The sequence below is a fragment of the Nerophis lumbriciformis genome, linkage group LG18 (genome assembly GCF_033978685.3).
Source record: "Nerophis lumbriciformis linkage group LG18, RoL_Nlum_v2.1, whole genome shotgun sequence".
NCBI classification, from domain to species: domain Eukaryota; kingdom Metazoa; phylum Chordata; class Actinopteri; order Syngnathiformes; family Syngnathidae; genus Nerophis; species Nerophis lumbriciformis.
Window position 1 is genome coordinate 9,500,927 of NC_084565.2, and position 25,928 is coordinate 9,526,854.

A 25,928-nucleotide genomic window follows, 5' to 3' on the forward strand; every position below is an offset into this window, starting at 1 on the left:
AATGATCAAAATTCAATGATAATTTATCAGAACCCAATATTGATTAAACGTCGTCAAAAAGCATGTTGTTTCAACGTTATGTATGAGTTGCTCAACGTCAGAACTCAACAAGTTCTCAACGTTGCTGGGATAATGTTTGATATTTAACTTGGATGTAACAAATACTTAGTATTATTGTTTTAAAAATTAAAATGAACAAATAAACAAGATTGATAACTGCACTTTGATAAACTCATGGACTGACTGGCGCCATCTCTCATGCTAACATGAAAACAAGAGACATTAACACCTTCCCCCATTCAGAAACGACCTACGCCAATGTACACTTATTCCAGCACATTGTCTGAGCAATAAGATATTTAATCGTGCACATTGAACAAGCTGTGTTCTTTTAGAACAGAGTGATTGTACATATCCGAGATGGAGGTGTATTTAGTACGGTGCGTTCAAGGACGGCTGGACATTAAGGACACCCCGACAACGGCCTGAAATAATAATAATAGATTGTATTTTTTTTATACACTTTTCATGTAAAAACATTTTAAAAGTGCTACAGTACAAACCAATATTTAAAATAATTTTTTTTAAACTCAGCAATTAAAACAAATACAATACTAAAACACTATTAGTGAAGCACAAGAAACACAAAACATGCAAAATAGTGTCTATTTGTTGATAGATTTTTGTTTAAATAACCAGGTTAAAAGAGCCCAGGTTGTGCATGAGTACTTTTTGAGCACGTTTAACAAATACCGTGATAATGATGGTCATTTTGGTCACGGTAACTGATATGACATTTTCATATCGGTAATCCGTAATATTTAATTTGAGAAATTTTGGCAAAAAAAGTGAACAAACTTATTATGAATGCGAAATGTTTTTACGCCCTTCAACAATGTAAGGACTTGTATGTCCTATTTGGCCTTGAAGATAATTACTTAACTTAATTGTTACTTATTAAGTATCAACAGTTCAGCTTTTTCTCTTTAAGTTGTCCCTTTTTGTTCAATTTTATCTCTACAATACTATGGACAGTTAATGCCTTTGGACACCCCTGGTTTTTCTATCATATATATATATGTATATATATATATATATATATATATATATATATATATATATATATATATATGACAGCAACCACCCACCCACCACCACGAAAAGAATACCTACCGGAATTAATAAAAGGCTATCGATGCTGTCATCTAGCAAAGCTGAATTTGACCAAGCAACCCCCCCGTACCAAAAAGCCCTTGATGAAAGCGGATACAATTTCACCCTCACCTATGAACCCACGCCAGGAAACCAGCCAAAAAAGAACAGAAAACGAAACGACATCATCTGGTACAACCCCCCATACAGCAAAAACGTCTCAACTAACATTGGACACAAATTCCTCAATCTGATTGACAAACACTTTCCCAAAGACAACACCCTAAGAAAAGTATTCAACAAGAACAACATTAAATTGAGCTACAGCTATATGAACAATATACGACAAATCATCTCAAACCACAACAAAACAATTGCAAATGAGCCGTCGGCCCCCGGACAGAGCGACTCCAAAACCAACAAAGGCTGTAACTGTCGAAAGAAACCTGATTGCCCTCTCAACGGGGGGTGCTTACAAACATCAGTTGTCTACCAATCTAAGGTAACACGCAAGGACATTAACACATCCGACACATATGTAGGATTAACCAAGGGAGAATTCAAAACCAGATGGAACAATCACAAGGCTTCTTTCAGGAACCAAAACCTGCGGAATACCACAGAACTCAGCAAACACATTTGGGACCTCAAAGACAAAAATGTTGAATATTCAATAACATGGCAAATTCTTGCATCCATCACACCTTACAATAGTGGTAATAAAAGATGCAACCTATGCTTGAAAGAGAAACTGTTTATTATTTACCGTCCAGACCTGTCATCCCTCAACAAGCGCAGCGAAATTGTAACAGCATGCCGCCACAGACGGAAACACCTCCTAGGTAACACATGAGCCAATCACCACGCCCCTACGCCAGCCTGTACCCACCCACTCTGTGCCCTATACAAACCATGGTATGTGAATGCTCCCATTAAAATCTCCTGATGATTGAGGGAACCCCCCCCCTCATGAAACAGGCCTGTAGAGATGAAATAGTCTTGTGATTTTTTTTCCCACACATACATATATATATATATATATATATATATATATATATATATATATATATGTGTGTGTGTGTGTAACCTATTTTAATGGACTTGCCTCTTTGTGATGTTAAATTCCTGTTATAAGCTGTACATGTATATGCCTTGAGCTCTTATTTTGAAGGCGCAAAGAGCGGAAGTGGTGACACGGTGTGGTGAACGGAGTTTTGAAAACAAACGAAATAAAGTGGTCCTCGTGTAAAACTGGAGCCTCCGTGTTTGTTATTTTGTAGTTTTATACAGTATAGGCGACATATATAAACCTTCGGTTACATATATATATATGCAAACATTGCCATTATATATTTTTTTCCCAATTTGATACATTTTTATATCGTTATGTTATTTTTATTACTCGGCATCTACATTTTACTGTTTAATAAAGTATAACAATGTGGCTGTTCTGCGGTGAAATTTAAACGTTTTAGTTATCTTTTTGTTTTTATTGTTTATTTGTTTTTTAAACCAGGAAGTGGCCACCGAGACAGATTGCGCTAAATTGCTTAAGTCCCGCCTACTTTTCCCTCATCCTCTCACGCGATTGGTCCTCACTCCCACTTCGAACCTTCCGATTGGTGGCCTGCTCGCCTCCGCCTCGCCGCTATTGGCCAGCGTCACCTGAGAAAGCTCCCGGTCCCTCTTTTGTGTGCGGCTGTGTGGGAACCAGCGAGGCGGGACTAAAGCCTTACACTGTGCGGTGCGAGGCGGGACTAAAGCCGCAGACTAAAGAAAAGGATCGGAGAGACTGATGGAAGCTTGGGAACGCACCGCTGAAAAAGGCGCTAGAAGGACGGCTAGGAGAGTGGCGGGCTAGCGGCTAGCAGCGGAGAAGTTGTCACCAAGCAGCGGTGAAAAGTGGGATTTGATGGCAGTCTAGCAGGACTGGAGACCCGGCGGAGGAAGTCAAGACTCAGGACACCGAGGTAAGGTCTTGTTTAGCATCCATCTTTACCCCCAGCACAGGCTGCTAAAACGGCCAAAGCGATAGATGGGAGTGGGGTGTCAGAGGCCTGGTCCTGGTCCATATAGTCCTGGTCCACCCAGACCTGGTCCTGGTCCACCCAGACCTGGTCCTGGTCCACATAGACCTGGTCATGGTCTACAGAGGCCTGGTCCTGGTCCATATAGTCCTAGTCCTGGTCCAAAGAAGACTGGTCCTGGTCCACAGAGACCTGGTCCTGGTCCATATAGTCCTGGTCCTGGTTCACCCAGACCTGGTCATGGTCCACATTGACCGGGTCCCGGTCCACATAGACCTGGTCTTGATCCACATAGACATGGTCCACATAGACCTGGTCCTGGTCTACAGAGTACTGGTCCTTGTCCATATAGTCCTGGTCCAAAGAGGACTAGTCCTGGTCCACAGAGACCTGGTCCAGGTCCAAAGAGGCCTGGTCCTGGTCCACATAGACCTGGTCCACATAGATCTGTTCCTGGCCCACATAGTCCTGGTCCTCATAATATACCTGGTCCTGGTCCACATAGACTTGGTCAACATAGGCCTGGTCCTGGTCCACATAGGCCTGGTCCTGGTCCACATAGGGGGACGGCGTGGCGAAGTTGGGAGAGTGGCCGTGCCAGCAATCTGAGGGTTCCTGGTTCGATCCCCACCTTCTACCATCCTACTCACGTCCGTTGTGTCCTTGAGCAAGACACTTCACCCTTGCTCCTTAATGGGACTGGTTAGCGCCTTGCATGGCAGCTCCCTCCATCAGTGTGTGAATGTGTGTGTGAATGTGGAAATAGTGTCAAAGCGCTTTGAGTACCTTAAAAAAAGGTAGAAAAGCGCTATATAAGTATAACCCATTTACCATAGGCCTGGTCCTGATCCACATAGACCTGGTCCTGGTCCACATAGACTTTGGTGCACATAGATCTGGTCCTGGTCCACATAGTCCTGGTCCACATAGACCAGGTCCACATGGGCCTGGTCCTGGTACACATAGACCGGGTCCTGGTCCACATAGACCTGGTCCACATAGGCCTGGTCTTGATCCACATAGACCTGGTCCTGGTCCTCATAGATATGGTCCTGGTCCACATAGTCCTGGTCCTGGTTCTCATAGACCTGGTCCACATATAATGGGTCCTGGTCGACAGAGGCCTGGTCCTGGTCCACATAGACCTGGTCCTGGTCCAAAGAGACCTGGTCCTGGTCCAAAGAGGCCTGGTCCTGGTCCACATAGACCTGGTCCACATAGTCCTGGTCCTGGTCCTCATACACCTGGTCCTGGTCCACATAGGCCTGGTCCTGGTCCACATAGGCCTGGTCCTGGTCCACATAGACCGGGTCCTGGTCCACATAGTCCTGGTCCACAAAGTCTTGGTCCTGGTCCACATAGACCTGGTCCACATAGACTTTGGTCCACATACATCTGGTTCTGGTCCACATAGACCTGGTCCTTATCCAAAGAGGCCTGGTCCTGGTCCACATAGACCTAGTCCACATAGGCCTGGTCCTGGTCCACATAGGCCTGGTACTGGTCCACATAGACCGGGTCCTGGTCCACATAGTCCTGGTCCACAAAGTCCTGGTCCTGGTCCACATAGACCTGGTCCTGGTCCACATAGACTTTGGTCCACATAGATCTGGTCCTGGTCCACATAGTCCTGGTCCACATAGACCAGGTCCACATAGGCCTGGTCCTGGTACACATAGACCGGGTCCTGGTCCACGTAGACCTGGTCCACATAGTCCTGGTCCACATAGGCCTGGTCTTGATCCACATAGACCTGGTCCTGGTCCTCATAGATATGGTCCTGGTCCACATAGTCCTGGTCCTGGTTCTCATAGACCTGGTCCTGGTCCAACATAGACCTGGTCCTGGTCCAAAGAGACCTGGTCCTGGTCCAAAGAGGCCTGGTTCTGATCCACATAGACCTGGTCCTGGTCCACATAGACCTGGTCCACATAGTCCTGGTCCTGGTCCTGGTCCACATAGGCCTGGTCCTGGTCCACATAGACCGGGTCCTGGTCCACATAGTCCTGGTCCTGGTCCACATAGCCCTGGTCTTGATCCACATAGACCTGGTCCTTGTCCTCATAGTTATGGTCCTGGTCCACATAGTCCTGGTCGTGGTTCTCATAGACCTGGTCCTGGTCCAACATAGACCTGGTCCTGGTCCAAAGAGACCTGGTCCTGGTCCAAAGAGGCCTGGTTCTGGTCCACATAGACCTGGTCCTAGTCCACATAGACCTGGTCCACATAGTCCTGATCCTGGTCCTCATACACCAGGTCCTGGTCCACATATACCTGGTCCACATAGGCCTGGTCCTGGTCCACATAGACCGGGTCCTGGTCCACATGGTCCTGGTCCACATAGGCCTGGTCTTGATCCACATAGACCTGGTCCTGGTCCTCATAGTTATGGTCCTGGTCCACATAGTCCTGGTCGTGGTTCTCATAGACCTGGTCCTGGTCCAACATAGACCTGGTCCTGGTCCAACATAGACCTGGTCCTGGTCCAAAGAGACCTGGTCCTGGTCCAAATAGGCCTGGTTCTGGTCCACATAGACCTGGTCCTGGTCCACATAGACCTGGTCCACATAGTCCTGGTCCTGGTCCTCATACACCAGGTCCTGGTCCACATATACCTGGTCCACATAGACCGGGTCCTGGTCCACATAGACCGGGTCCTGGTCCACATAGTCCTGGTCCTGGTCCACATAGGCCTGGTCTTGATCCACATAGTCCTGGTCCTCATAGATATGGTCCTGGTCCTCATAGATATGGTCCTGGTCCACATAGTCCTGGTCCTGGTTCTCATAGACCTGGTCCTGGTCCACATAGACCTGGTCTTGGTCCAAAGAGTCCTGGTCCAAAGAGGCCTGGTTCTGGTCCACATAGACCTGGTCCTGGTCCACATAGACCTGGTCCACATAGTCCTGGTCCTGGCCCTCATACACCTGGTCCTGGTCCACATAGGCCTGGTCCTGGTCCACATAGGCCTGGTCCTGGTCCACATAGGCCTGGTCCTGGTCCACATAGTCCTGGTTCTGGTCCACATAGACCTGGTCCCGGTCCACGGAGAGAACCAGAGAAGGATGAGCCTCTCATCCCAGGCTGGCCTGCTTTCAAGGGCCAGTGTTGTCATGGCAGCCCAGGGCTATAAAAAGAAGAGTCCCCAAATTGATGGTTGCTTCCTGGACAACAAAGGCCCCTCCCTCCCTCGCATGGATGTCACACTGCTTCTCCAGTCTTGGCCGGCCATGGAGAGGTCATTTGCATTCAGAGCCAGACCCCCGTTTCTTCAAACTGTACCAGATTGTTGTCTTCTTAATCACAGTCCATTCATTCATGGCCCGCAGCTCCCACCAAGACTTTGGTCACTGACGTGTTTGTTGCTGGTCTCACACACTGGCAGCACAAACACACACAATAAAGTTAAAGTTAAAAAGTTAAAGTACCAATGATTGTCACACACACACTAGGTGTGGCGAAATTATTCTCTGCATTTAACCCATCACCCTTGATCACCCCCTGGGAGGTGAGGGGAGCAGTGGGCAGCAGCGGTGGCCGCGCCCGGGAATCATTTTTGGTGATTTAACCCCCAATTCCAACCCTTGATACTGAGTGCCAAGCAGGGAGGTAATGGGTCCCATTTTTATAGTCTTTGGTATGACTCGGCCGGGGTTTGAACCCACAACCTACCGATCTCAGGGCGGACACTCTAACCACTAGGCCACTGAGTAGGTTGTCAGCTGGGAACTGCAAATATTTAGCAACAAGGCAGGTGTCAAACTGCGGGCCCTGGGGCCAGATCTGTATTTCTCTGCAGATGTTTGCACAACAATAATCATGCAACTAACCATTATTTTTTGTATTAGTCCACTAATTTATTGCTTACGATCTGCTGTACACGTTTGAGTTTGACGTTGAATCCAGGACTTGCTTTTAACTCACTTTTAAAACCTCCGTCCATCTTCTTCCACTTCTCCGAGGCTGTGAACAATAAACACGATGTAAGATGTACTGATGCGGCGTGGCAGACGCACACAACGTCTTTTATCATTTCAACTTGTGGCCTCTAAGTACTTGTTTTATTACGCTGCAGAAGTGTAGGCAAAGTCTAACGACGACAAGGTTACGCAATCTCTCGTTATTGCTTGTCGAGATTTTACAAGATAAAATCACGTGTTTGTGTGCTGAACACGTCCACGGCACCTATTGGTTGATAATTAGGAGGGAGGAGCTGTGGAGGAAGGGAAGTCTGGGCTTCTCTTCTTAGGCTGCTGCCCCCGCCACCCATCTCGAGTAAGCGGAAGAAGTTGGATGGATGGTTCATAACTATTGAACTTTTTCTACAAAAAGTTTGGGACCTTTTGTGTACATCTTCATGAGTGCCTCACATCCTGTCTGAATGTGCTAACAAAATAAGAGCTTACGTCGTTATTAGGGATCGACTGATATGTTTTTTTTCAGTAGTCAAGGAGTCTAATTGCCGATATTTGCAGTTAAAGTTATATAAAAATAATTTCAGTGAAATAAAAAGTATTCTGGTCTCCTTCACGTAGATTTTGGCTGACCTAATTTCTTCCTGGATGTTACAGAAAGTATGAGAATGTGTGAGCTGCTGCCTGCTCTTCTTTACTTATATAATAACCTCCTATTTGTCAATATATTCACACAAATTTTGATTTTTTTTGGCAGAGATATATTTTCTGTTGTCTTCATGTCCGTCCATCCCTGGCGTGGTTTTTGACGCAATCACGGAACATGAACACGATCTCTAATACAAACCCCGTTTCCATATGAGTTGGGAAATTGTGTTAGATGTAAATATAAACGGAATACAATGATTTGCAAATCCTTTTCAAGCCATATTCAGTTGAATATGCTACAAAGACAACATATTTGATGTTCAAACTCATAAACTTTTTTTTTTGCAAATAATCATTAACTTTAGAATTTGATGCCAGCAACACGTGACAAAGAAGTTGGGAAAGGTGGCAATAAATACTGATAAAGTTGAGGAATGCTCATCAAACACTTATTTGGAACATCCCACAGGTGAACAGGCTAATTGGGAACAGGTGGGTGCCATGATTGGGTATAAAAGTAGATTCCATGAAATTCACAAACAAGGTTGGGGCGAGGGTCACCACTTTGTCAACAAATGCGTGAGCAAATTGTTGAACAGTTTAAGAAAAACCTTTCTCAAGCAGCTATTGCAAGGAATTTAGGGATTTCACCATCTACGCTCCGTAATATCATCAAAGGGTTCAGAGAATCTGGAGAAATCACTGCACGTAAGCAGCTAAGCCCGTGACCTTCAATCCCTCAGGCTGTACTGCATCAACAAGCAACATCAGTGTGTAAAGGATATCACCATATGGGCTCAGGAACACTTCAGAAACTCACTGTCAGTAACTACAGTTGGTCGCTACATCTGTAAGTGCAAGTTAAAACTCTCCTATGCAAGGCGAAAACCGTTGATCAACAACACCCAGAAACGCCAAGGCTTCGCTGGGCCTGAGCTCATCTAAGATGGACTGATACAAAGTGGAAAAGTGTTCTGTGGTCTGACGAGTCCACATTTCAAATTGTTTTTGGAAACTGGACCAAAGAGGAAAAGAACCATCCGGATTGTTATAGACGCAAAGTGTAAAAGGCAGCATGTGTGATGGTATGGGGGTGTATTAATGCCCAAAACATGGGTAACTTACACATCTGTGAAGGCACCATTAATGCTGAAAGGTACATACAGCTTTTGGAACAACATATGCTGCCATCCAAGCAACGTTACCATGGACGCCCCTGCTTATTTCAGCAAGACAATGCCAAGCCACGTGTTACATCAACGTGGCTTCATAGTAAAAGAGTGCGGGTACTAGACTGGCCTGCCTGTAGTCCAGACCTGTCTCCCATTGAAAATGTGTGGCGCATTATGAAGCCTAAAATAGCACAACGGAGACCCCCGGACTGTTAAACAACTTAAGCTGTACATCAAGCAAGAATGGGAAAGAATTCCACCTGAGAAGCTTCAAAAATGTGTCTCCTCAGTTCCCAAACCTTTACTGAGTGTTGTTAAAAGGAAAGGCCATGTAACACAGTGGTGAACATGCCCTTTCCCAACTACTTTGGCACGTGTTGCAGCCATGAAATTCTAAGTTAATTATTATTTGCAAAAAACCCCCAAAGTTTATGAGTTTGAACATCAAATATGTTGTCTTTGTAGCATATTCAACTGAATATGGCTTGAAAATGATTTGCAAATCATTGTATTCTGTTTATATTTACATCTAACACAATTTCCCAACTCATATGGAAACGGGGTTTGTATTTAGCGTACCATACCATACTGCATTTTGTAATACAATTACACGTTCGCTTGCAATTTACATTTGAAACTTTGGAGGATGTTTAAAGGGGAACTGCGCCTTTTCTTTGTGGAATTTTTGTCTCTTTTTTTATGCATTCTAGCTCGTAAAAAATATTAGCAAGAGTCAGCTCGCAATTGAGTCAGCTCTATCCCGCCTATAAAGACCTCTAAATACATCTAAAAGCGCCCATCATGGTTTAATGTACACGCTGTAAGTATACATGTAACATTCATAATAACATGTAACATTTACTTCTTTTGCTCATTTTATTGCTTCATTTTATTACTTTAACGTTTGCTTTCCCCTCCAACAACACAAGAGTACGTGCATCATGCATTAGCATCATGTAGCAGTATTGCCAGGCCCCAAACGAGAAACACAAACTACAAGCATAATAAAACAATAACTTACGGTACAATGTCTGCTCTCACTGGGATGCCGACTGATCCCGTTTGGATGACAAATTATTCATAATCCTCTCACAGGGTAAAATAAAATAGATGGAAAGGTTGACCAACTTCTCGGTTTATGTCCTCAGCGTTCTCCTATCCAGGTGAGAGGCGTGATTCATCATCTAAAACAGGGACACCAGTTGTTGGTGTGGGCTGCAGCATTACTCAGTTGTAATACACTTTGCCACCACTTGTGGCAGTCATGACAATATCAAGGACACAGAACAGGTCTGGAGCTAAAGTCATAGGGAAGTTTCTCAAGTGCAAAAATTATGACTAAAGTGTTGAAGCTTTACTTCCATTGACAATTTAGTTAAGAAACATATATTATTTTTATTACTAATATAGTTAGAATGTATTTCATTTAGCACTGCATAATTGTGTGTACAGTTTTCATGAGTCCCTTCTGTTTTAGTATATTTGATTAGTCATTTTATTTTTGTAATCAATCCAATCCAATCCACTTTATTTATATAGCACATTTAAACAACACAAATGTTTCCAAAGTGCTGCATAACAATATTAAAAACAATATTAAAAACAATAATCAAATATCCTTAGCTCCACCAATGACTGAATAAAAACAATAAATAAATAAATATAGAACCAATATAAAAACAATATAAAAATAAATATGATTAAAAACGATTTTAAAGGGAAAAACAATTAAAACAGTAAATAGAAATCAAAAAAAAAAAAAAAAAACTCCACAGAGGACCACACAACTCACGTAGTGTTAAAAGCCAAAGAATAAAAGTGTGTCTTAAGACGAGACTTAAAACACTGCCTGACCTAAGTCTTGTTAATAATCTTTGTGATGAACACATGCTTTCTAATCATTTGACAACGTTCTAAACTCTAACTAGGTAAGATATAATTACTGAAGACCAAAATTACTCATTCAGTGATCATATTTGAGCATACTTGCCAACCTTGAAACCTCTGATTTCGGGAGGTGGGGGGCGGGGTGTGTGGTCAGGGGTGGGGCGGGGCGTGGTTAAGAGGGGAGGAGTATATTGACAGCTAGAATTCACCAAGTGAAGTATTTCATATATATATATATATATATATATATACATCCTGAAAATATGCAAACAAAACTGTGTTTAGATAATTGATACTTCAAACTTGCATAAATAAATCTTTAGGAATATAACATAACTTGGCTTCTGAGAGCTTCAAAATGTAATGAATAAAATGCTAAAGTTGTTGATAAACAAGCAATTATTTTAATAATTAAATATGGTCATTTTAAATGAATTATTATGATAATTTAAAATTAATTATTTCAAATATGTTTATTTTAATGTATAATTCTATGGCTGGATGTAATAAGGAGTCAGAAAAAATACAAATAAATAAATAATTTTGATATTTTTAGCAAAATATAGTAAAAATGTATTTCGTTTTTGTTTTTTTTAATTAGTAAATATATTTATTTTTAGGTAAGATAAACATAATAATACAATTTATCTCTAGTCTGGATGATTTAGTTCTTGTCACCCTGTTGTCCTCCCGTCGTGAAAAAAGGCTGTCCTCACTCAGGTCCGCATGGAACTGGAGGGGGCGTGGCCTCCAGCTCCGGCTGAAAATCGGGAGATTTTCGGGAGAATATTTGTCCCGGGAGGTTTTCGGGAGAGGCGCTGAATTTCGGGAGTCTCCCGGAAAATTCGGGAGGGTTGGCAAGTATGTATTTGAGTGGGCCCCGAACCCCCCTGTAGTGGAAAAGTCGGCCCCTGAGGTCAAAATGGTCAAGAATCCCTGCATTATACAACAGTTTCAGATAAACAAAGTGGGTACAGAATAATATTTTAAAATGAAGTTAACGTGTAAACTCATGTGGTTCATCACCAAACATTACTGCATTCATCATTTCTAAATGCAGACTAATAGCAGTTTGTCCTGAGCGTACGAGCTCCTTCACCTTAAGCGCTGAAAGACGAGTCGTTATAAGTTCAGTGATCAGGTCAATGCACACGTCAGTGCAAAGATGTGCTCGCTGCTAAATTCCACTTCCAAATCCACTCTGACTGGACTTTAAATCCAGATGTGACCGAGTTCTGAACAAACGAATGGCACAAAAAAACCTTTTGACTTTCTGAACATAAAAACTGTATTTGTGTCAACACATTTGGGTCTTTTAGAAAGCTAATTTGAGAAATTTACTGCAATTAATCAGATTTTTAAACTGTTTTCAGTGAGAACACAAACATCTGTGTTACAGGCATAGACTTGGACAGCTACTTTGGGGGTTCGTGTGAATTTGGATGTGAAGGGGGGGTGGTAGTACAGGCGGAAGTGGGGTATTGATAGTTGGAAAACAGTGGAATGGTCTGAATGCACACTTCTATTTAATGGAGGAGTAAACACTTTTGTCATTTTAAAGAGCCTTTGGATTTGCTCACTGCTGAGGCTGTAGACCCCAAATTTGCACACAGCCAGTGTGTGTGTGTAGATAGCGACATGTTTTCCAGTGCATTAAACTGCCCACAAAATTGTCTCCTTTCCAACAAGTCAAGTCATTGTGAACCCACCGAGTGTGCTATCGACTCGCACAGCAAACTGAAGAGGTCAGTTTGCCCCAAAATTGTCGCTTAAAGCCCCTCTTAAGACTTTCAGTTTTGGTTGATTTTGTCTCCTGAGACAAAACTTTTCGTTTCTTTGGTTGTTTTGGAGCGTCGGCCATGATAGCAATAATTGCACGTAGTACTTTCAGTTTTGGTGGATTTTGGCGGCGCCAGTGGAGCAAAGCGGTAGTGTTTTGCTAGAAGAAGCCCACATTTTCCATGAGAACTAGCGCATATAGCGTCAAACTGACATGATGTCCGCTGTAATATTGTCACAAATATTAGGTCTCTAATGGCTATGCTGATGTTAAATAGCAGACACTATCAAGAAATGATCTTGGATTGTTGTACAAACATGACGCTACTATTGGGGCGCATGCAGGCGGGAGAGTTTTTCCGAAGAAAGTAGTGTGGAACTATGAATCTGGTGGCTATTTGTTGCTACCACGCAAATTTCCGATAACTAACGTTCGCATTATCATTTTGATTTGAGCATGGAAAGTCACTTACTAGTTTAGCAGGAACAGAGCCATTCGGTCTGAAATTCCTCGTCTCTGAGTTCAGGCCAGCGAGTGAAAGCCGGGGCAATGTTGATCCTGACTGTCCTTTTGTCCGGGTAGGCTCCCTTTTTGTTATTTTGTCTCCTGAGACAAAACTTTTCGTTTCTTTGGTTGTTTTGGAGCGTCGGCCATGATAGCAATAATTGCACGTAGGACTTTCAGTTTTGGTGGATTTTGGCGGCGCCAGTGGAGCAAAGCGGTAGTGTTTTGCTAGAAGAAGCCCACATTTCCCATGAGGACTAGCGCATATATCGTCAAACTGACATGATGTCCGCTGTAATATTGTCACAAATATTAGGTCTCTAATGGCTATGCTGATGTTAAATAGCAGACACTATCAAGAAATGATCTTGGATTGTTGTACAAACATGACGCTACTATTGGGGCGCATGCAGGCGGGAGAGTTTTTCCGAAGAAAGTAGTGTGGAACTATGAATCTGGTGGCTATTTGTTGCTACCACGCAAATTTCCGATAACTAACGTTCGCATTATCATTTTGATTTGAGCATGGAAAGTCACTTACTAGTTTAGCAGGAACAGAGCCATCGGTCTGAAATTCCTCGTCTCTGAGTTCAGGCCAGCGAGTGAAAGCCGGGGCAATGTTGATCCTGACTGTCCTTTTGTCCGGGTAGGCTCCCTTTTTGTTATTTTGTCTCCTGAGACAAAACTTTTCGTTTCTTTGGTTGTTTTGGAGCGTCAGCCATGATAGCAATAATTGCATGTAGGACTTTCAGTTTTGGTGGATTTTGGTGGCACTAGTGGAGCAAAGCGATAGTGTTTTGCTAGAAGAAGCCCACATTTCCCATGAGGACTAGCGCATATACGTAGCGTCAAACTGACATGATGTCCGCTGTAATATTGTCACAAATATTAGGTCTCTAATGGCTATGCTGATGTTAAATAGCAGACACTATCAAGAAATGATCTTGGATTGTTGTACAAACATGACGCTACTTTTGGGGCTCATGCAGGCGGGAGAGTTTTTCTGTAGGAAATAGTGTGGAACTATGAATCTGGTGGCTATTTGTTGCTACGACGCAAATTTCCGATAACTAACGTTAGCATTATCATTTTGATTTGAGCATGGAAAGTCACTTACTAGTTTAGCAGGAACAGAGCCATCGGTCTGAAATTCCTCGTCTCTGAGTTCAGGCCAGAGAGTGAAAGCCGGGGCAATGTTGATCCTGACTGTCCTTTTGTCCGGGTAGGCTCCCTTTTTGTTATTTTGTCTCCTGAGACAAAACTTTTCGTTTCTTTGGTTGTTTTGGAGCGTCGGCCATGATAGCAATAATTGCACGTAGGACTTTCAGTTTTGGTGGATTTTGGCGGCGCCAGTGGAGCAAAGCGGTAGTGTTTTGCTAGAAGAAGCCCACATATCCCATGAGGACTAGCGCATATAGCGTCAAACTGACATGATGTCCGCTGTAATATTGTCACAAATATTAGGTCTCTAATGGCTATGCTGATGATAAATAGCAGATACCATCCAGAAATGATCTTGGATTGTTCTACAAACATGACGCTACTATTAGGGCGCATGCAAGCGGGAGAGTTTTTCCGAAGAAAGTAGAGTGGAACTATGAATCTGGTGGCTATTTGTTGCTACCACGCAAATTTCCGATAACTAACATTCGCATTATCATTTTGATTTGAGCATGGAAAGTCACTTACTAGTTTAGCAGGAACAGAGCCATCGGTCTGAAATTCCTCGTCTCTGAGTTCAGGTCAGCGAGTGAAAGCCGGGGCAATGTTGATCCTGACTGTCCTTTTGTCCGGGTAGGCTCCCTTTTTGTTATTTTGTCTCCTGAGACAAAACTTTTCGTTTCTTTGGTTGTTTTGGAGCGTCGGCCATGATAGCAATAATTGCACGTAGGACTTTCAAGTTTTGGTGGATTTTAGCGGCGCCAGTGGAGCAAAGCGGTAGTGTTTTGCTAGAAGAAGCCCACATTTTCCATGAGGACTAGCGCATATAGCGTCAAACTGACATGATGTCCGCTGTAATATTGTCACAAATATTAGGTCTCTAATGGCTATGCTGATGTTAAATAGCAGATACTATCCAGAAATGATCTTGGATTGTTCTACAAACATGACGCTACTATTGGGGGGCATGCAGGCGGGAGAGTTTTTCTGTAGGAAATAGTGTGGAACTATGAATCTGGTGGCTATTTGTTGCTACCACGCAAATTTCCGATAACTAACGTTAGCATTATCATTTTGATTTGAACATGGAAAGTCACTTAGTAGTTTAGCAGGAACAGAGCCATCGGTCTGAAATTCCTCGTCTCTGAGTTCAGGCCAGAGAGTGAAAGCCGGGGCAATGTTGATCCTGACTGTCCTTTTGTCCGGGTAGGCTCCCTTTTTGTTATTTTGTCTCCTGAGACAAAACTTTTCGTTTCTTTGGTTGTTTTGGAGCGTCGGCCATGATAGCAATAATTGCACGTAGGACTTTCAGTTTTGGTGGATTTTAGCGGCGCCAGTGGAGCAAAGCGGTAGTGTTTTGCTAGAAGAAGCCCACATTTTCCATGAGGACTAGCGCATATAGCGTCAAACTGACATGATGTCCGCTGTAATATTGTCACAAATATTAGGTCTCTAATGGCTATGCTGATGTTAAATAGCAGACACTATCAAGAAATTATCTTGGATTGTTCTACAAACATGACGCTACTATTGGGGCGCATGCAGGCGGGAGAGTTTTTGAGGAAATAGTGTGGAACTATGAATCTGGTGGCTATTTGTTGCTACCACGCAAATTTCCGATAACTAACGTTAGCATTATCATTTTGATTTGAGCATGGAAAGTCACTTACTAGTTTAGCAGGAACAGAGCCATCGGTCTGAAATTCCTCGTCTCTGAGTTCAGGCCAGCGAGTGAAAGCCGGGGCAATGTTGATCCTGACTGTCCTTTTGTCCGGGTAGGCTCCCTTTTTGTTATTTTGTCTCCTGAGACAAAACTTTTCGTTTCTTTGGTTGCCGGGGCAATGTTGATCCTGACTGTCCTTTCACTACTTGTGATGCAGTACCGCCTGAGGGATCGAAGGTCACGGGCATTCAATGTTGGTTTTCGGCATTGCTGCTTATGTGCAGTGATTCCCTGATTGTTGAATATCTTGTCTTTGCAGTTTATTCAATTGAATATACATTGAAAAGGATTTGTTGTATTCTCTTTTTATTTATGATTTACACAACGTGCTAAGTTCACTGGTTTCGGGGTTTGTACATCTATCGAGGACGACTTATTTGAATTGACGTATACATGGTCATCTTTTAACGGCCCGGCCCCAACCGTGATATTTAAAATATGAACTATTCATCACTTGTTATGCAACAGGCTCAACTTGTCCTGGTGTCAATGTTCTCCAGTCTTCTGCCAAGGAGACATGAGCTTCATGCCTTCCACTCAGGCTTCCAGTCCTTGACAGCCCAAGGAAGACATATTGGCTCTTTTCTCCTCCCGAGGACCAGAAGGATGGGTTGAGTCATTTCAGAATTTGTAGATAGGAGGTGTGTAGGTCATCAGTGTTGGTGTTGTTGTCTGCTGAGTGTTGCACAACTGTTTGCCAAAGGAAAGTCCAGAAGTTGCGTTTCCTCTTTGACTTTCTCTGGCGTCCCCGCTGATGTTCTGTTCTTTGCTCACCATGTGCTCATTTCGGCCTCCATTGCTCCTGTATCAGACTTTTACAACCGCTCGCTGAGTTTTGTCTGCATTAGGTTCATTTATCTCCTGTGGCAGATTTAGAGCTGTGTAGAAAGTCTCAAGCAGACCAGTACAAAAGCCTTAGGTTGCTCCTGCCATTCATTGTTGCAATAAGCAACCCCAGCCAAAAAACTACTTGAACTTTGCTCTGTTTTACTTGATTTCTAGTGAGTTTTCTACTGAGGGTGTGGCTAGGTGTAGGATAACTGACAAATATATACAATAACTATATGATGATCTGCATTATGATAACCTTAAGCCAAAATATTTAAACCAATGGTCCCCAAACTAAGGCCTGCGGGCTGGATCTGGTCTACCAGCGTCCACAATCTGGCCCCCCAAAAAAGTAAACAAACTTATGAATACAAAATGTTTTTACGCCCTTCAAAAATGGAAAGACTTGTATGTCCTATTTGGCCTTGAAGATAATTATGTAACTTAATTGTTACTTATTAAGTATCAACAGTTAGCTTTTTCTTTTTAAATTGTGTCTTTTTGTTCTATTTTATCTCTACAATACTATGGACAGTTAATGCCTTTGGACACCCCTGGTTTTATATCATTAATATACATTGGTACTGGTACCAAAATTTTGGTATTTCAATACTTTTCTAAATAAAGGGGACCACAAAAAATGTCATTATTGGCTTTATTTGAACAAAAAATGTTAGTGTAGATGAAACATATGTTTGTTATTGTCATTTAGCTCTTAAATAAAATAGTGAACATACTAGACAACTTGTCTTTTAGTAGTAAGTAAACAAACAAAGACTCCTAATTAGTCGTATGCAGTAACATATTGTGTCATTTATACACCTATTATTTTCTACATATTATGAGGGACAAACTGTAAAAAATGTATTACTAATCTACTTGTTCATTTACTGTTAATATCTGCTTACTTTCTGTTTTAACATGTTCTATCTACACTTCTGTTAAAATGTAATAATCACTTATTCTTCTCTTCTTTGATACTTGACATTAGTTTTGGATGATACCACACATTTAGGTATGGATGTGATACCAAGTAGTTACAGGATCATACATTTGTCAGGCTTGCCCCTGACAGTTTGGTTGTGTTTTAGTTTTTCCTCTGTGTGTAGTATTTCCTGTCAGCGCTCTTGTTTTGGTTCTGTTTCCCGTTTGTCTCCCTGAGTGCTGTGTCCCCTCAGCTGTGGCTGATTGGCACCTGGCCACACCTGGTGTCAAACAGCCAGCTGCTATTTATACCTGCCCTACCCTCCAGTCACTGCTGGATTATTGTCATTGTCATTGTCATTACTACCTGTCTTAATACTTGTCGTTGTAGCTCTGTCTACTTTTGTTTCACTCTGCTCATGTCCTAGTTCCTTCGTGTCACAGTAAGTGTTTTTGTTTCTTGTCCACAGTTAGCCTCTGTGCTATTTTAGTTCATAGCCAAGTTTGTTCTCCGCCTTGTGCGCGCCTTTTGTTGTTACCCTTTTGTTTGTTTTTTTGCCATACTGTTTAATTAAATCATGTTTTCTCGCTCAATGCCTGCCGTCATCTCTGCATCTTGGGGTTCGTCACCAACAAACTCTGACAACATTGGTCATATTCAAAGTCCGCATGTGTCCAGGGACGTATTTACTGACTTTATAAACATAATATACATTTTAAAAAATGGAAAAAAGATATTGTGAGAACAAAAAATATCGATGTAATCATCGTAGTATGGACTAGATACGCTCTTGTACTTGGTATCATTACAGTGGATGTCAGGTGTAGATCCACCCATGGCATTTGTTTACATTGTGACTGTGGTGGGCTATTGTATCCTCCTACGGTGTGTAGTGAAGCATGTTCAGCTATTCCTCGTCCTCCAGTGATAATGCTACTTGTAAGAAACTTATTTTATTTGTCGCCATGGAGACAAGGATTAGTGATTTAGAAGTAGCTAAAACACTGTGGATGGATGTTAGCCGCTAGCTAGCTAGCATGTGTTAAAGCAGCTCTTCCTGAGGGTGTTTCAGTGTTATAACTTCACCTTTATCCTTACTTTTTACACCAAAATGCGTCCATTCTCCCTTTTCTGTCTACACACTGTGTCTGCTTGTAAGTACTCTGTGTGTGTGCGCTGCCCAACATGCTCCTCTGCTCGTAAAACCAGCAATGTCACCACGTGACGACGTGCTGTCATGCCTGGTAAAAAAAAAAAAAAATGTAATACAAAATTGGGAACTGGCACTTTTCAAACAGAGTATATTATCGTTTTTGATTCATTAGTACCGCGATACTATACTAGTACCGGTATACCGTACAACCCAAATGGGTGTGTGTGTGTATATATATATATATATATATATATATATATATATATATATATATATATATATATATATATATATATATTATGTTGCTATATTTGATAGCAGCATTAATACAATATAATCATAATAATAATGATGTATTAATATGATTTGTATTATCCACTAATGATAATCCGATGTGTATCAGTTAGAGATAACGATAAACGTTACTACTGATAACTAAAAACAAGGCAGAGGTTTTATTCAACAAGCATATTTAATATTTGTGGCCACTGCAAGGTTACACACAGTTTGAATAGTTACACTGTGTTGGAATATAGTAGAGTATAAGAACAGTGCATAAAAGAAAGCCATGTAATAATTGGTGTTGCTGGGATGTCCCTGCAGTACTCAGGGTATGTAGGTCAGGGACTGGGTGTGTCCTGTATACTTTTCTTCACCCTAAAGAATAGCTTTCATGAAGCTCACTGGCAGAGATGGAGTCCTTTTATGACTCTTCCAAAAGCCTTTTATCCCAAATAAAAACGTGTCACCTTGATCCTGAGAGGGCTGAGATCTTGGCTCACCTTCAAACTTGTTTTTTTCCCACAACGTCCCTCCATCCATTTTCTACCGCTTGTCCCTTTTGGGGTCGCGGGGGGTCTCTGGAGCCTATCTCAGCTACAATCGGGCGGAAGGCAGTGTACACCCTTGACAAGTCGCCACCTCATCACAGGGCCAACACAGATAGACAACATTCACACACTAGGGACCATTTAGTGTTGCCAATCAACCTATCCCCAGGTGCATGTCTTTGGAGGTGGGAGGGGCCTATCCCCAGGTGCATGTCTTTGGAGGTGGGAGGAAGCCCCACACCGATTGCACCTAAATACATTTCTCCTTCAAACTGTCGGTGTCCCTCGGACCCGAGGCTTGAATGGTTGAAAGTAAAAAGCAAAATATTTCCTACCTTGCACAGTTGTAAAATCATCACAATACTGTTCTACTCTACTCATGTTCCTTATAAAGTAGGTACCGTATTTTTTGGGACCATAAGGCGCACCATATTATAAGGCACATTTCTGATAAGCAGGTCTATTCCGGTCTATTTTCATACATAAAGCGCAATAAAGGGGTCATAGTAGGGCTGGGGGATATGGCCTTTTATTAATATCTCGATTTTTTTTTAGTCCATGTCATGATACATCATATATATGTGGATATTTAGCCTTAGCCTTGAATGAACACTTGATGCATATAATCACAGCAGTATGATGATTCTATGTGTCTACATTAAAACATTCTTCTTCATTAATATATGCTACTTTTAAACTTTCATGCAGAGATGGAAATCACAAGTAAAAGTGTATTTATTAAACAGTTATTAAGCAGTGGCACAAACATTCATGTCATTTCCAAAACAGAAAGTGCAAGATTGTCAGAGACATTTTAAAACAAGCTATTAGTGCACTTTTGATTTGTCATCTTAGTGACATCATGCACAAAACAACACTAAATTAAAGTGCACTTTTTGTACAGAACGCCACTACAATAGTTTAAAAGAAATAAAGTGCACTTTTGTGCATGATGTCACTAAGATGACATATCAAAACAACACTCAATTAAAGTGCACTTTTTGTACAGAATGCCACTACAATAGTTAAAAACAAATAAAGTGCACTTTTGTGCATGATGTCACACAAGATATTTCAATAAGTGTCAAATAAAAATGAGCTGCATAATAGGAAATCAAATAATGTATGTCCTTTGCTATGTGGTAGGTTCCTGCGGACGTTATCTCCTTCTGTTGTTGACTATTTGTTTCATACGGTGTTGATGTGGAAATGGTTGCTTGGGCATTTTGTGGGTGTGGCACCGGCCGGAGATGTTGACATGCAGAGTTTCAAGCACTCTTCATTCTCTAGCGGGTGACTTTTCAAATGATGCTACATATTAGCAGTAATGCTACGTTTTCTACCAACGCTTTTGCCGCATACTTGACATTACTGTTGTCTGTTCGACATCTTCCCGCTTGAAGCCAAACCACCGCCAGACGATGGACCCCCTGCTGTTTTTTTTGGGGCAGAAAAGCTCGGTTAGTAGAGCGGCCGTGCCAGCAACTTGAGGGTGGCAGGTTCGATCCCCGCTTCCGCCATCCTAGTCACTGCCGTTGTGTCCTTGGGCAAGACACTTTACCCACCTGCTCCCAGTGCCACCCACACTACTTTAAATGTAACTTAGATATTGGGTTTCACAATGTAAAGCGCTTTGAGTCACTTGAGAAAAAGCGCTATATAAATGTAATTCAACTCACTAATTCACCTGTTTTTCTTGGGAATTAATTCTTCCTTCATTTATTACCAGATTGGCACCTTCTTTCTCTCGTATTACCACTCGCACCGCTCCGCTAGCATCACAGCTAATGTTACCCATGCCGCTACCTCTCTGCTGGGCGAGGGTGTATGACGTTGCACACGTGACAGTATGTGACGTATGTAAGAAGGTGCGCTTGTTTTATGTCTCTGTGAGAAGGAGAGACAGGAAAGAGTGAGAAGAGCCTGTAGTGTAATGCCCACAGCTAAAAGAACGTATACTCCAATATCACCATATAGTCATTTTCTGTATCGCACAGAGACAAACCCGCGATATATCCAGTATATTCCATATATCGCCCAGCCCTAGGTCATATTATGATTTATTTTCTAAATGTAAAAGACTTCCTTGTGGTCTACATAACATGTAATGGTGGTTCTTTGCTCAAAATGTTGCATAGATGATGTTTTATACATCATCTTCAAGTTGCTTTTTGACAGTCTCTTCAGGATGCACCTTCTTTTGGACGGGTTCACTCATTGCAGGTGCTGCAGGGTTGAACGTGTGCTTCCTCTTTTAATGCCGTGAACAGAAAGTGAAACCGTCCACAGCGTTTCTGCTCGAAATTATTCTTCATTCGTCGCCCCGAACAACAGTTGTGAGTTTTACAATATAACTAAAACAATTCTTACTTACTAAAGTGTCCCATCTGTGACGTACGTAGGAGTGTTTTCATGCATATTTGTACGCGCTATCGTATGCCGCTAGCGACGTTAGCATTAGCGAATATGCTAACACGACTACGGGTGTCTGTGTTAGTATTATTACCTTACAACGGCATTCTTTTTGTATTTTTTCAGTTTCACAAATTCCTCAGTAAATTCACCAAAACGTCACCGTGGAGTTATTGAGTCTGTTGAGCTGGTTGGAGAGCTAGCTATGACAATGACTTCTGTTTTGTTTGATCAACCGTTTTACTGCTGTGTTACAAACACCCTTTGGAAACAATTAAGGTACGCAAATAAACATTTACAACATATTTATATGTAAATAAATAAATTCTTAACGTATATTTATGTGGCTTATAGTCCAATGCGGCTAAAATATTGAAAAAACTTATATTTTATTTTATTTGCGGGTGCGGCTTATATACCGGTGCGCTTTATAGTCAGGAACATACTGTATATAGTTAGCAAATTTACCTATTTTGAGTCCCAACTTAACTTGAGTGTGTTTAGCTGATTGGAGAGCTAGCTTGCGCAGCTAGTGGGTCCATTACGATGACTTCTGTTTTGTTTGATCAGTCGTTTGACTGCCATGTTACAGACACAGTTTGGAAACAATTAAGGTATGTGAATAAACATTTACAGAATCTCACTGTGTTAATAACTAATTTCACTTCATATATCTGTGGCTTGTAGTCCAGTGCGAATAATACATAGAAACATGTTTTTTTCTGGGTGTGGCTCATGTAAAATAGGGTAGAAATCTCTGATTTGATTGCAGTCATGTCATGTGCAGGCTGACAGGGACTTGGAAGGCAGCAGCTGGGATGTGTCCATCAAACACTCCCACCTAGTGCATTCCTCTGCAGGTGAAGGCAGAGACGTGTCAGAGCCCGTCCGGGTTGTGTACATCGACGTGATGACGTACGTGTGAGTCAGGCACCAAGTCTTCTCAAGTCACGTTTGGGATGAGAGAACCATGTTCATGCTGGGTTCTGTTGGGGAACTTTATGATGATGACAAGAAGTGTTGTCCTTCCTGAAGACGTTAATGTTAATATTCACAACCAGCGCCTTTGATGGCAGACAATTGGCCACCTGAAGGAACACCATGTTGTTGTCCTCCTCTCTGATCAGCTGCCTTGGCAGACGTAAACATTTAGCAAACTGCTGGTTTGCTTCAAGCTCCTTGACCAGACTTGTTCCTTTTTTAGTAGTCATGGCAGTCAACCAGGCTACCATGTTGTGTTTGTGTCAAAGTAGACACAGAGGTGCCCACTCTTTTTCAGCAGGCAGGCTACTTTTTAAATGACCAAGTCAAGGTGATCTACCTCATATACAGTATATATATATGTATGTATGTATGTATGTATACATATGTGCATATATGTGTATGTATATATACATATGTATATATATATACATATATACACAAATATACATATATATATATATATACATATGTGTATATATATTTGTGTGTATATATATATATATGTATGTATATATATGTATGTATATGTATGTATATATGTATATATATATATATATATATATATATATGTATGTATATATGTATATATGTATATATATATTAGTATATATATGTATATATATGTATATATGTATATATATATTAATATATATATGTATATATATGTATGTATATGTATGTATATATGTATACATGTATGTGTATAAATATATATACCGTATTTTCCGCACCATTAGCCGCACCTAAAAACCACAAATTTACTCAAAAGCTGACAGTGCGGCTTTTAACCCGGTGCGCTTTATATATGGATAAATATTAAGATTCATTTTCATAAAGTTTCGATCTCGCAACTTAGGTAAACAGCCGCCATCTTTTTTCCCGGTAGAACAGGAAGCGCTTCTTCTTCTACGCAAGCAACCGCCAAGGTAAGCACCCGCCCCCATAGAACAGGAAGCGCTTCTTCTTCTACTGTAAGCAACCACCCGCCCCCGGAAGAAGAAGAAAAAACGCGCGGATATCACCGTACGTTTCATTTCCTGTTTACATCTGTAAAGACCACAAAATGGCTCCTACTAAGCGACAAGGATCCGGTTCATGAAAAGACGCAATCTCTCCATCCGCACACGGATTACTACCGTATTTCACAGCAACTGATATTCCTGTGAACCGCACTGTGGAACGGGAGCACGTACGGTGAATATTCGCACCACAGGGAATGAGAAGTCATCCTTCACTGTGGTTCTAGCTTGCCATGCTAACTTCCACCCATGGTGATATTCAAAAGGAAGACCTTGCCAAAAGAGACCTTTCCAGCCGGCGTCATCATAAAAACTAACTCGAAGGGATGGATGAAGAAAAGATGAGCGAGTGGTTAAGGTAAGTTTACGTTTACGCGAAGAGGCCGGGTGGCTTTTTTCACGCAGCTCTGTCCATGTTGATATACGTATGTTTGTGATTGCACATTTGCGTACATTTTGGGAGTGAACAGAGTTGTTAGAACGCTGGTTTTTAATATATTATTAAAGTTTGACTGACCTATCTGACTGTTTTTTTGACATTCCTTTAGCGCAGTTAGATGCGGCTTACAACACGGGGCGGCTTATTGGTGGACAAAGTTTTGAAATATGCCGTTCATTGAAGGCGCGGCTTTTAACCCAGGGCGCCTTATGGTGCGGAAAATACGGTATATATATATATACATACATGTGTGTATATATATATATATATATACATGTGTGTATATATATATATATATATATATATATATATATATATATATGTATATATTAGGGCTGCAACTAGTGATTAATTTGATAATCGATTAATCTGTCGATTATTATTTCGATTAATAATCGGATAAAAGAGACAAACTTCTTTCTATCCTTTCCAGTATTTTATTGGGGAAAAAAAAAATTATGTATATATATATATATATATATATATATATATATATATATATATATATATATATATATATATATATATTAAGGCTGAAACGACGCGTCGACGTAGTCGACGTCATCGGTTACGTAAATATGTCGACGCCGGTTTTGTGCGTCGGCGCGTCGCATATTTACGTCACACTACTGTCATGGCGGAGCGCAAAGCAGACGATGCGAGCGAGGGGAAAAAAGCACGCCAAAAGTCGTCAAAAGTGTCGGAGTTTTTCAATAAACGGCCTAATAATGTTGTTGTATGCACACTGTGTCGAGCGGAAATGGCCTATCATAGCAGCACAACGGCTATGAACGAACATTTGAAAAGAAAACCCCCGACAGCGTTCTTGCCATCACCATCAACAAGTCAATCGTCCGCGTGCGTATACGTTGTCATTATTACACAAAAACATGAATGTGTCTTTTGTATCTGCGTTGTAAATTCATAAACTAAAGCACCGTTTGCTCTGAGAGGCGCGTTTGGCGTGCCTGTTCAGTGTTTACAAAGACGCGCTCCTCTTTAACGCTGTGGAGAGGCGGCGGCGGCGAGCGAGCGGCGAGGCGGGGCGCGCCGGGAGCGACGCCGCAAGAGACAGGTGACGACGAGCGAGCGAGGAAGAGGAGCTGAAAAGCGAGGAAAGAAAGAGAAAAGAGTTGGAAGAGAAAAGACTTTGTGTAAAATTAAAAGATTGTAAACCTGGCAAAGCCGTCTGGGGTTCAGTCTGTCGGTCCTGAAAGAACCCCACGGCACAAGACGTGTCACAAACGCTAACGTTAATTAGTTGTGCAAATACCTTTTACAACATTAACAGTTACATATACTATGTACAAACCAACAATTAACTTTCACTTTAATCATACTATCATTGTTGTGTTATTAAGCAAAATAAG

The 25,928-nt window shown here is 41.7% G+C and overlaps 1 protein-coding gene across 3 annotated transcripts in view; it reads left to right on the top strand.

The window, feature by feature from the left end:
* The first annotated feature begins 2,876 nt into the window (after positions 1-2,876).
* arhgef10la (Rho guanine nucleotide exchange factor (GEF) 10-like a) overlaps positions 2,877-25,928 on the top strand; it is a 456,971-nt gene continuing 433,919 nt past the window's right edge. For all 3 annotated transcript variants that reach the window (XM_061977629.1, XM_061977630.1, XM_061977632.1), the window contains exon 1: positions 2,877-3,122. The gene's annotated coding sequence lies outside the window, so the exon portion shown is untranslated. The remainder of the gene's footprint in view (positions 3,123-25,928) is intronic.